Genomic DNA, 5,161 nt, shown 5'->3' with positions numbered 1-5,161 from the left:
CTTATAGGGTGAGATTTGTGCTGAGTTTTTGTTTGTTTGTTTTTTCCTCTGATGGGCAAGGCTGAGTAAGTTGGTCATCCTGTCTGCTGATGATGGGATTTGTATTTTTGTTTGCTTTGCTGTTTGGATGAAGCATCGTGCAGAGTGTGCTATCTGATTTGGTGATGGCAAGTCTTGTATTACAGTGGTTTCCTTTGTGTGAATTCTCACTATTTGATATCCCTAGGGTTAGTTCTCTGGTAGTCTAGGATCTTGGGGCCAGTGGACCCACTCTAAAGGCTCAGGGCCTGATCTTGATGTTTCGGTGGGTCTATATATTCTTTTCTGCTGGTCATGTACTCCTGTCCACTCTCAGCTGTCATTCTGCATGCACTTCTGTGTCTGAAGGTGTATTCCTGATGTATCCGTGGAGAGAGATGTATTCCACGTTCATCAACTCCTCTTGCCATCTTGCTCCTCTTGGGGAAGATGAGTGAGTGTCCCTTGGACTGCAAGGACATCTAACCAGTCAATTCTAAGAGATATCAGTCCTGAACATTCATTGGAAGGAATGATGTTGAAGCTGAAACTCCAACATTTGGCGACCTGATGTGAAGAACTGTCTCATTGGAAAAGGTTGAGATGCTGGGAAAGATTGAAGGCAGGAAGAGGAGGGGAAGACACAGCATTAAATGGTTGGACAGCATCACCTACTCAATGGATATGACTTTGCCGACCTCTTAGGTCCCATTTCTATGACACTACTATGCACATGAATTGCTATTTGTCTCTTTTTCTCCTGTTACACTGTCTTGTGTCAGCTTTATTAGTAGTCTAACCACAAGAACTCAAAAGGGGTAAAGGGAAGAATTTCCTCCTTCCCTGCACACCTGAAGGGAGTTCACCGTTACATCTCAGAAACTCCCTGGAGACGATGTTTGAAGAATAGCAGTCTGCGCACTGGAATCTCCTGCGTTGAGATTAGAGCAGAGACACCTTCGATTTCTGTCTGTTAGGGGCCAAATTGTGTCCCCTCCAAAAATGCATATTGAAGGCATAACTCAGAGTACTTCAGAATGCAACTGTAGTAAGAGATAAGGTCTTTAAAGAAATGGTGAGTTAAAATGAAGTCATTAGGGTGAGCCATAACCCAGTGTGACAAAAGAAGTGATTGGGACACAAAAGGAGGCACCAGGGATATATGCACTCAAAAGGAATTCCAAGTGAAGAGGGCGGCCACATGGCCACCAAGGGGAGAGGCCTTAGGGTAAACCAGCCCTCAACTTGGACTTGCAGCCTCTAGAACTCTGAGAATTTCAGTTCTTTCAGCCACGCATCCTGTGGGATTTTGTTGTGGAAAGCCTAGCAAATCAGGATGTTACCCCAGGTAGAGATTTCTTCCTGGATAGTCTTTTTACTTTCCTGTCGTTCATAAAGGCAATCTCAACATCTTCCTTATGTGATTGCAGCTCCTGTTTCTAAAGTTGTATGGGCATAGGCTTGGTCTTGATATTAGCCTCACCAGAACTAGCATAGAGCCTTTCAAAGAGCAGATGTTCAAGAAATAAGTGAATACAGTGAGAGGTCTAACTTGTTAAGGTTTAATACCTCCTGCATTTTTTAATAAGCCTATTGAGGTATAAATTATTTAATTTTACAAAACAGAAGACAAAAAAGATGGAGAAAAATCAAGGTTGATCATGTTTTGAAATTTTTTTCATTTTATTTTTTCATTCCATTCTCCCAGCAATTTTATCCCATTTCAACAAAAGTCCCCATTTTGATATCAAATGTTCTTATCTGGATGATTTTTTAAAAGTCTTGGTCTTCAGTAAAGGTGGGAGAAATTGCTGGACGTGGCCATGGAATGTGCCTGGAAGTGACAGTTGTTCCAGGCCTGGCTGTGGCTCGAGCTCTCTCCTCATCTCGCAAAGCTTCTTGATATAGTGATGAGAAGGCACTGGAGACCGTATCATTCACTTTTGCCAAAAATTCCAAGACTTTCATTTTGCTGGTTTCAGCATGGGCTCTTGGGTCCCACAGGAACTCGTAACATGCAGGATCACTACTGGCAACCTGGTGGTACTCCAGGTACTTCATTATCACTAAGTCTTTGGTGATGATCTTCCTGGGCTCTCCGTAGATGAAGTGTAGATGAAGTATTTTCTCCCAGCATATACTCGCATCATATTCAAGAATCTCCAGATGTCTTCCTCAGCGGCACAGTCACCCTTCACGAATATGACACCCAGAACTATCATCAAGAAACTGGTCTTAGGTAAGCCCCTACCATCCCACTCCCTGCCATTGTTGGGCAGGTTCAGTTTTCTGACAAGGTCATAGGAGTGGATGGTTGAGTCAACTTCCTTCAAGTCAACTACAAAGAGAGCCTCGATGTGTTCAGAAGCTCTCTTGAGAATCTCGGCAAATCGGTCATGGTGTCTTGGGTGGATAATCTTCAGCATGTCTTCCTTAATAATGGGCTACTTTATTTTTTACTTATACAGGAGGAACTGCTCCAACAAACTTGTCATGGTGTTAAGAGTATCACTGTAGGTGTTCTCGGTAGAAGATGAGCCATGGGAGGAACGTGAATCTTCCTCATCTTGACTGGTATCTTCCTCATCAGATACGTCAGAAGTACTTGAAAAGGTGCTGGTAGTAGATAGGGCTCGGAAGACCCCTGGGAAGTGCTATTTGACCCAGTAGCTGATGAGCTCTGTGAATTATCTTCTAAAAGAAAAGAGGTAGAGGGAAGCTCTTCCATTACTGCAGCGGGCTCAACTCCCTTGTGACTCTGGGGCTCATCTTGGGCCTGGTGGGGTTTCTCTTGGATGCAGAGCTTATGATTCTGACCCCGAGGCATGATGACTGTGCTAGGAGATAGGGATTATAAGTGTGAGTAGGAGGGTAGGTGACAAGCGCCCGCAGGATGATGAATGTTGAATGTGTAGCTGCAGCAGGGAAATACCACCTTGGTTATAAGGAAGGCTACATTTGTGGTTTTCTTGAGGCACTGTTCTGAAAACCCCCAGGGTTCCTATTCTCCTAATGAGCCTGTCCTTTGAGAAACATCTTGAAGGAAATTAGAGTGATCTCTAGGCTGTTTCCTGCTACCCCTGCCTCGGGTATGCTGGGCTGACAGAAGGGGCTGGTATTCTCCTACACAGAGGCCTCTGTTATTTCACATTCAAGACCACCACCCAACTGGTGGCCAGTCATCGGAACCTTTCCCTCTGGTGTTCGATAGTTGGCATCACAAACCTCCGTGGGATTTCTGAGGAGTGAAGGGATCCTCAGCTTATCACCCCATTCAGTAGTTATCACCCGGTACTGAGTGCTCAGTGGGAAGTTGTGTCCTGGCCTCTGGAGTCCTCAATACTCATTAAGAGTACTTCATTTGGTTCCCCATAGGGCCTGGTGTCCCCACCCCTTTCTTGGAATGGTATCTGCAACTTCATACTAAGGGTTTCACCTTCTACACACCTGAAATAAATAAATGTTGGTGGTACTTCAGCTTGATCACTCTGCCCTGGTTCTTCAAGGGCTATAAGAACAGGGCTGGATTCTTTATCACTTCTTTTTATTGGTAGATGATCCCTTAGTCCTTGCTTTGACCTCTTTTGTGGCCTGAAATTCTATCTCCCTTCCGCTTAGGCCCACCCCTTATACTACTGTACTTTCTTATAGTAGGGCAAGCATCTCCATGAGACCCCTAGGAGGAAGTAAGATTCTCCTCATCCCTCCATACCTGTCCTTGATCTTCTGAGGTGCAGAGGATGAGATGAATCATATGGTCTTGGGGTGTGTGGGTCCCTTTGACTTCAGGGTATTCAGCTGGTTTCTGGAAAACCTGGAAATAATCCCACTGCTGGCCCTAGGCTATACCTCTTGGACCATGTCCCAAATCCCCTTGTGACATCACAGAAGGAAATGGGCATGTCATGTCAACAATCAGGAGGTATCCCAGGGATGCCAGGAAGGGCAGGGCAGGGTTCTGTGGGGTTTCCTGAGTTCTGAGGTCAGGGGGTTTCACAAGTCCAAAGCTTGACTCCTGGCAGGGTTTGGGGCTCCTTTCTTTGTTTACGTAAGGGAGCTCTCCTCAGACTAAGGTCCTCAGTCCTGTGGTGCCAGAGAGGGAAAGTCTGGGAATGCCACTCGAGGCTACTCCTACCTGTGCCCCTTCAGGGATGACATCAGGATTCAGGCTTCTTGGGGCCCACTCTGTTCAGCGTTGGGGTAATGCCCTCACTCAGGTTCCTCACCATGACTCCTGGGGGACTCTGAATTTCCTATTTTTAACACTACAGTGACCCTTGTAGAACAAAGATCATGTCCTTCCAAGCCCTGAAATGAAGGGAGGGAATCCTCAGCCTGGCAGCCCTGTCTTGGACATCTGAGAGCAGACACAGGCCAGTCTCTCTGTGACTTCAGTTATGATGTGTTTTTTGTCTCCTCAGCCTTCATTCATCTATCTTTTCATTGACTCCTGTCTCTTCTCTGAAAGCCTTCTTGGGAAATTCTGCTATTTAACGTGTGAAATACCTTTTGGACTAGTGTTCAGAATGAGGAAGTGACCCAAGGTTGGTCACTCCCGGAGGAGTGGCATGGTATGGGCTCTAGAGGATTTCGGTGCCGCGGATCAGTCCAGCTCCTGTCATTCATGAGCTTTGAATTTGAGCTTCTTTATTCCAGCTTCTTTATCTGCAAAGTGTGCTTGAGAGTCTTTAGTGTGGGACCACAGACACGTGTGATGTATGTAAATCACCTGGCAGAGTATGAGACAAACGTTGGTAATTTCAATGAATGGCAGTAATTACAAAGATGATTTTTACCCCAAATGATAGCAAACGTCCATCACATAATTTTATTTCCAGTCTATATTAGAGAATATTCAACCTCAAACAATAATCAAATCCACATTGGCACTAATGCTCCTAAGCAAGTAAAATTAAGCCGTTTTTCCCTATTGGAGCTTCTGTTTTAATATGGATGTGAAGTTATCTTCTCCACATGGATGCAAGTACAAGTTCATTTGTCTCAAGGACCAGCAATTTCCCTCTCAGATCCCTTTTATCCAAACCACCCCTAATTTAATAACCATTGCCACTAAAAATTGAGCCCTCTCTGAAAGTTTGCCAAATTACACTCAAGATAACCTAATTAAACTTCCCATTGAACA

At 44.9% G+C, this 5,161-nt stretch overlaps 1 pseudogene; it reads right to left on the bottom strand.

Annotated features, from left to right (window-relative positions):
* Positions 1-1,791: 1,791 nt before the first annotated feature.
* LOC136154377 (melanoma-associated antigen B5-like) lies at positions 1,792-2,845 on the bottom strand (annotated as a pseudogene).
* Positions 2,846-5,161: the final 2,316 nt, after the last annotated feature.

The sequence above is a fragment of the Muntiacus reevesi genome, chromosome X (genome assembly GCF_963930625.1).
Source record: "Muntiacus reevesi chromosome X, mMunRee1.1, whole genome shotgun sequence".
Classification (NCBI taxonomy): Eukaryota; Metazoa; Chordata; class Mammalia; order Artiodactyla; family Cervidae; genus Muntiacus; species Muntiacus reevesi.
The sequence above is the reverse complement of the archived record's forward strand: the minus strand, read 5'-3'. Positions and strand labels throughout refer to the sequence as shown.